Below are 8,128 nucleotides of genomic sequence, written 5' to 3'. Positions count from 1 at the left end.
ACCAAACTCGGTGGGACCAAATCTTTAAACTCGGTCGGACCGATTTAGTAAACCTAGTGACCGTTAGTGATTTTCGGTGGGACTGATATGCAACTCGGTGAGACCGATTCGGTTAGGGTTAGGGCATAACATAATCTCGGTGAGACCGATTACACAAACTCGGTAGGACCGATTTTGGTAATTAGCTAACCAGAGAGTTGGTCAGGTAAACTCGGTGGGACTGATTTGCTCTTTTCGGTGAGACCGAAATGTTACAAAAAGGAAACAGAGAGTTTACATTGCAATCTCGGTGGGACCGATCGCTCACTTCGGTTAGACCAAAATGTTACGAAGGGAAACAGAGAGATTGCAACCCCATCTCGGTGAGACCGAGATCCCTATGAGTAAGACCGATTTGCTTAGGGTTTGTGGCAGTGGCTATGACTTTTGGAATCGGTGGCGCCAGATAGAAAGAATCGGTGTGACTGATTTTGGCTTTAGGTTTAGGTCATTTTTGGATGTGGGAAAGTAGTTGAGGGTTTTGGAGCATATCACTAAGCACATGAAGCAAGAGGCTCATTAAGCAACACCTCATCCCTTCTTGATAGTATTGGCTTTTCCTATAGACTCAATGTGATCTTGGATCACTAGAATGCAAAATGAAGAGTCTTGAGCTTTTGAGCTTGAGCCAATCCTTTGTCCTTAGTATTTTGAGGAATCCACTTTCATCATCCATGCCATGCCATTCATTGAGCTTTCCTGAAATAATAGTATTGGAATAGCATTAGCTCAATGAGCTATATGTTGTTATGAATTACCAAAACCACCTAGGGATAGTTGCACTTTCAATCTCCCCCTTTTTGGTAATTGATGACAACATATAGATCAAAGCTTCGACAAATGATAATAAAATTTAAATAACATCGTCGCTTTGAGAAGTATGTGATAAGCAAGAGCTCCCCCTAAATTTGTGCATAGTTTTAGATTTGCATTGGACTGCAAATGCACAATGAATTAGGCTCATGGGTTACTCTTCCATGTCACATACATCTTGGTGGAGCGCTCAAAATAATAAACAATGAATACATGCACTCATCACCAAGCATAGTGAATGATCACATAAGATAGATAGGATAATATCAAGCATCCATAAGTGTAGCTTATGATCAAACACATGATCATCAATGTCTCACAAGCATAGTATCTCAACCAATCAAAAAGCAAACAAGTTTAAACCAACAAAGCAAGAGAGAACAAAAGCAACACTCTCTCTCTCTCGAAGCCTATGATCCATACATTTTTCTCCCCCTTTGGCAACAAGTTACCAAAAAGTTCATAGAAAATGCATAGTGCTAGATCGATTCTCAGGCTTGATCTTCAGTTGGTGGTGTCCTGATAACTCCCAGGACGAAGGCTTCAGTTGATATAGAGGGTGCTGGAGTTGATGCTGAAGCTGGTTGCACTGGAGCTGAAGGGGCAGTAGCTGGTGCTGAAGTTGTTGCTCTAGTGTCTGTCACTGGCACTACAACTGACCTCTGGGCTCTGGGCACTCTGGCAAACACATTGGTGGTAGTCTTGCCCTTCCTCTCCTGCATGTCATCCTGCAGCTGCTCCACAACTGACTGAATCTCAGTTACCTTGACATCTAGATCATAGAATTTTTGTTCCATGATTCTTTCTAGGCTCTCCTGGTTTTGAGTTAGGATGGCCAACCCCTTCTCAATCCTCAGAGATGATGCTATCAAGTAACCAAGCTGCTCCTGTTTGGTTTTCAAGAAATATTCAGATGCCTCCTCTTGAGTTGGCATCTTGGCAGCCTTCTCCTTCCTTGCCTTCTCCTTCTTCTCTTGAGCTTGAACTAATGATGGATCATCCTCATTCATGACAACCTAGTTGTCCTCAAAGTCTGGATAAAGTGGAAAGTGTTCCTTATCCAACTGATATTTTCCTATGCCCATCTTTGAGTTTATCAATTCTTGAATCTGAGGTGCATATCCACAGCTCCTCTTCTGATCTGCTGCAGTCCTCTTGATTGTTTCAACTATAAGGCTCATGACTTTGAATTTTTGTGGCACATCAAATAAATGCAACATATTGATGGCATGCCCTCTGATCATGTTATGGTCACCAGACTTGGGCAACAAAGTGTGCCTCAGAATCCAATTTATGATTGGCAACCCTGACAGCAGAAAGTGAACTGATCCAAAAGTGAAAGTCTCTAGGGCTTTGTCTGGGATCTCCTTGTACATGTGTGCTATGGTATTGTGTCCTGTCTTCTTCTTTGCATATACATCCAGATCATCATCATTTTCCTTTGGGGCATTTATCAGTTTTGCCCATTCTTCTATAGTGGATTGGTACCTTATACCTTCAGACATCCAAACAATTCTTCCATCTGGGTAAAAATGTGCTGTGGAGTAGAATTGCATGATAAGTTCATCATTCCAATTTGTGAGCTTTTGCCCAACAAAATCTGCAACTCCACAAGCAACAAAGTTGTCTTGCACTCCAGGATAGTGCTCTTCATTCTCCTTGATGAATTTCCAGTCAACCCACCTCATGTCACAGACTATGGGCTTCTTGTCCAACAGAATTGTTTCATACAAGTCCTGTTGTTCCTTTGTATGGAACCTGTAATCAACAGCGGTTCTTCTCCTTGTGGCATATGGATCTGCCATTCTCCACAGTCTCAGCCCTGAATTCTTCCTAATTCTCATGTCCTCAGCCACAGGATGGGCATCATTGTGGTCTGGAATCTTTGGCTTGAGCTTCCTTAGAACCTGTCCTTCTTCATCTTCCTCCTCAGCAACCTCAGGCATTGGGGCCTTGTTCTTCTCAGCAACTGGAATACTCCTGGTATTCCTCTTTGGTGCAGACTTGGCCTTGGGGGCAGCTTTGGGTGCTTCTTTGGGCTTAGATGTTGCATCCCCAGATTTAATAGCATCACCCATAAGCTTTGGTGCCTTTGGTGCTGATGCAGCAAGCTATTCCTCTTCCATCATGGAAGGTTGCCCAACAACTCTGGCCATGGTCTTCTTGACTCTTTCCTTCCTCTTCTTGCTTTCATCAGCTGGCTCTTTGGAATCAGAATTTTCAGGCAATTGAGTTGATGCTCTAGCCTTGGGCATAGGTTGCCTTCTTGCAGGCCTTTTAATCTTCATGCCTGGCTTTATATCCTTCGCTGAGCCATATTCCTTCTTAAGCACCACTTTCTTGGAAGTAGCCTCATCTTCCTCAGCTTTGTAATCTTCATCCTCTGAATCTGAAGTTCTTTTCCTCCTTTGCCTAGTTGCAGCCTTAGGCAAATTGCTAGGAGTACTTCTGCTCCCTTCATCTGAAGTTGAGGGACTAGTGCCCTCACTCAAGTCCATCTGCTCTTCTGACCTGTTCTGGCTATCACTTTGATCAGACATACTGAAAAAGCTGACTGCTGACCCTGTGAAGAGTTATAGATAAGATAGAAAAGATGAGCATCACAAAATGCAGAGGTTTTTGCAAAAGAATGACTCAAAAGTTCAGTCTTAGTTTTCCACAGAAAGCATTTCAGATCCACCGATGTTCAAACTCGGTGATACCGAAGCAGTTTTGGAACCTAAACTGATGATCTCGGTTGGACCGAGTTTCAGTTCGGTGGTACCGAGACTGCTAGGGTTTCACAGAATCCTCAAATCGGTTGCACGATTAGTAATTCTCGGTCAGACCGAGAGTCACTAGTGCAATGGCATAAGCCAAATCGGTGAGACCGAGTTTTTCAACTCGGTGGGTCCGAGATGGTTTCGGCGGAAACCTAACCCTAAAAATTTGAATCACATCTAATCTATGAACTACTTTGGCTGGATAGAAGAGTTTCAATCGTGGCAAGAATTAATATGAAAACAATGTGCCAGGAATCAGACGTGGATAGCACAAAGATTAAGTCCATACCCTAACTTGGCGGTGGACTTGCTACGGCGGCAACAGCGGGGACGAAATCCGTTGACGGCGGCGGAGACCAGCGACAGGAGGCAGCTGGCGACGAGGAGACAATCCAGAGACCACGATGGCACAGCAAGCTGTTGCGCGGGCGAAGGGTTTCGGAGAAATTTCCAAAATTTTGCCCGTGTCTATATATAGCCCGACCCTGTCGGTGTGACCGAGTGGAACAACTCGGTGGCACCGAGATGCATAACTGTGTTCAGTTACAGCAAATCGGTGAGACCGAAAAGTTCAAATCGGTTGCACCGAGATTGAAACTTAGATCAACTTGATGATCTCGGTAGGACCGAAATGGAAGGATCGGTCAGACCGAGAATCACAAAGAGGTTTTGGAAGTTTAAGTCTATGACGAATCGGGGACTCTGAGTGCTCCTCACACAGAGTGGTTCGAATCTGACTTAATCAAGTTTTGTGATGTAGCATGAATAGAGTTTGAGACGAGAGAAGCATAGATAGCTAGAGATGGTTCTTAGGCATTCTTGTCCATCCACTTGGCACAAAGAAAATAATCCAATCAAACAAAACAACAAGTGGATGTCCTTGAATGAGTAAAATATGCACCAACATGCTCACACAATAAAATGGCAAATGAAATATGTGGCAAAGCATGCACAACCAATTCTAGCATCTATCAAACAATTGGCGATGACTAGGTCATCTATATATGAGTATATTGACTTAGGAGTCAAATGAGAACATTTGATCATAGGTCATACTCATCGTTTAAGCTCAAGTGGGGTTACCACTTTTACATAATGCATTAATGTGTTCACACCATTAGAGTTGCTTTGACTCAATTCTTTGAGTTAAGCTCCCCCTAGATGTGAGATCCCCCCTTAGAAGGATGAACTAACATTGGGTTTTGTCGATGATGACTTCATGTAGGTGTTGAATATGTAGATGCTCAATGTTGAAGTAGATCATTTGGAGCAATCCTTTGGAATGAGTTGCACTTTCAACTTGCCTACATGGGTTAGTCCCACAAGGAACAAACAAGAAACTCCATAGACATAGAGTGATGCACACACAAAATGATGTCCATGAAATCATTAGGTTACCTTGTCCCTTGCCTTACCAACAAGAGGGTTTGTGACTCCTTGAACTAGTGCAAGATGTGAAAGTTGATTGCACTTGTTCTTGCCAAAATGATATGAGTGAAGAATGTTGGAGGAGTCACCCTCAAGAACTCTCTAGTTCTTCTTCTTCTGGATCCACATCATCTTGATGGGAATCCTTGGAGTTGTAGTTGTACTTGATGAAGTAGAACTTGACGTAGTCTTGGGGACCCACTTGAACGAGGCTTTAGGTGCTTCTTCAAATTCATCAATCTCTTCCTGAAGCTTGTCCTTGCCTTTGTTCTTGTGGTCTTGTGGTGGAAGATCATCTTGAGCTTGTGTCCCCTTGAAGGAAGTAGGATCATACTTCTCTTGTTGAGGAACAAACTTTGTCTTGGGGTATTGATCTTCTTCCCACTCAACTCCATTGGCGTTGAACTTTCGTTCAAAACCAACACCTTGATTCTTCCGGTGCCTTCCTTGCTTGCGTACAATTTCCTCGAATTGCTTACTCCCGGCAAGGCTCTTGTAAACACCTTTCTCTATAATTCCCTTTAATAAACTATTTTCTTGCTCAAGTGTAACTTGGCTAAGAGAATCATTAGTGGAATCAAGATAACTACTAGAAGCAACAACATTGGATTTAACATTATTATTGTTACTACTAGAGGAAGTATCTTTCTTGTACTTGTTACTAGACTTGACTTGAGGCATGTAAGTAGATAAGAGTAAACACTTGGCAATGTAAGAAGAACTTTTCTTGCGGAGATCATTATTGATTGCCTTTAAGAACTCATGCTCTTGCTCAAGATTGAGCTTTTCAAAGTGTAACTTCTCATGAGCCCTTAAAAGTTCTCGATGATCTTCGAAGATAGTTTCATGAGCCAACTTAAGAGTGTTTAGTTCTTTAGTTAGTAGCTCAATTTTATCCTTATCATTGTCATTCGTTTGATTAGCATGATTAATTGACGTTTCATCATAGTATTCATCACTAGAGTTGTCAACAAGTAAATCATCATCCACAAGCAAGTCATCTTCATCACTATTAAAATCAACATACTCAGGATGTGTTACCTTTGGACCTTTGGCCATGAAGCATCTTCCAATTCCTTCATTTGGTGAGTCAAATATGTCGTAGGAGTTGGTTGACACAAGTGCTAGACCGGCAACACCTTCATCTTGAGTATGTTCAGAGTCAGAGTGATAGCTTCTCTCGGAGTGATTGTCAGAGTCGGAGCCGGAAACCCATTCACCAACATGAGCTTGATGTCTTCGTTTTGTGTAGCTCCTTGATGACTTGTCCTTCCTTTCCGAATCCTTGCTTCTTCGTGAGGGTCTTCGTTCATAACGATCATCTCTACTCCTCCTCTCTCTTGGTGGTGATTCTTCTCTTTTGCTTCTTCTTTTTGGAGAATCTTCTCTTCTTTTGTAGGGTGTCGTACACTCATTGGAGTAGTGTCCGGGCTTCCCACAATTGTAGCAATTGCGCTCTTGACTAGAAGATCTCTTGTCATGATAAGACCTTGACTTGGAGCTTCTTTCTTTGCTTCTACTCTTGTAGAATTTGTTGAAGTTCTTCACCATTAAGCTCAATTCTTCATTGAAGGTTTGTTTCTCACTTGATGATGTGGGGGCTTCACTTGAGGCTTTGTAAGCACCACTTGACTTGTTGTGAAGTTCCTCCTTATCCTTGAGTGACATCTCATGAGCAAAAATCCTTCCAATGACTTCCGTTGGCTTGAGATTTTTGTAGTTTGGCATCATTTGGATCAATGTGCACACGGTCTCATACTTTCCATCCAATGCTCTTAGGATCTTCTTGATGATGAATCTGTCGGTCATCTCTTCACTCCCTAAGCCGGCAATCTCATTTGTGATAAGTGCAAGCCTAGAGTACATTTCAGCGACACCTTCACCATCCTTCATTTTGAACTTGTGAAGCTGACTTTGGAGCACATCCAACTTGGATTCCTTGACGGACTTGGTACCTTCGTGCATATCAATCAAAGTATCCCAAATTTCCTTTGCATTCTCAAGACGGCTAATTTTATTGAATTCTTCGGGGCACAATCCGTTGAAGATGATATCACAGGCTTGAGCGTTGTATTGCAGCATCTTCAATTCTTCTGCATTCGCTTCACGGTTCGGTTCTCTCCCATCGAATAATTCACCTTGCAAGCCAATACAGATAATTGCCCAAATGGCGGGGTTATGTCCAAGAATATGCATTTTCATCTTATGCTTCCAACTAGCAAAATTAGTACCATTAAAGTAAGGACCTCTAAGGTGATAGTTTCCCTCGCTAGACGCCATACTCTCCTAGGTTGTGAAACCAAGGCTATGACCACCAAAAGCTATGGAAATCAAAGAAAATGGAGACCAAAGCTCTGATACCACTTGTAGGACCTTGAAGCAAGTCTAGAGGGGGGGTGATTAGACTACTTGACCAATTAAAAACTTAACCTTTTCCCAATTTTAGAGTTTGGCAGATTTTAGCTATCTTAGGACAAGTCAAGCAATCATCACACAATTCAAGCAAGCATGCAAAGAGTATATAAGCAGCGGAAATTAAAGCATGCAACTTGCAAGAAAGTAAAAGGGAAGGGTTTGGAGGATTCAAACGCAATTGGAGACACGGATGTTTTTGGCGTGGTTCCGATAGGTGGTGCTATCGTACATCCACGTTGATGGAGACTTCAACCCACGAAGGGTAACGGCTGCGCGAGTCCACGGAGGGCTCCACCCACGAAGGGTCCACGAAGTAGCAACCTTGTCTATCCCACCATGGCCGTCGCCCACGAAGGACTTGCCTCACTAGCGGTAGATCTTCACGAAGTAGGCGATCTCCTTGCCCTTACAAACTCCTTGGTTCAACTCCACAATCTTGTCGGAGGCTCCCAAGTGACACCCAGCCAATCTAGGAGACACCACTCTCCAAGAAGTAACAAATGGTGCGTTGATGATGAACTCCTTGCTCTTGTGCTTCAAATGATAGTCTCCCCAACACTCAACTCTCTGTCATAGGATTTGGATCTGGTGGAAAGAGGGTTTGAGTGGAAAGCAACTTGGGGAAGGCTAGAGATCAAGATTCATATGGTAGGAATGGAATATCTTGGCCT

The sequence above is a fragment of the Triticum dicoccoides genome, chromosome 5B, assembly GCF_002162155.2.
Source record: "Triticum dicoccoides isolate Atlit2015 ecotype Zavitan chromosome 5B, WEW_v2.0, whole genome shotgun sequence".
Classification (NCBI taxonomy): Eukaryota; Viridiplantae; Streptophyta; class Magnoliopsida; order Poales; family Poaceae; genus Triticum; species Triticum dicoccoides.
This window is presented reverse-complemented; position numbering follows the sequence as displayed.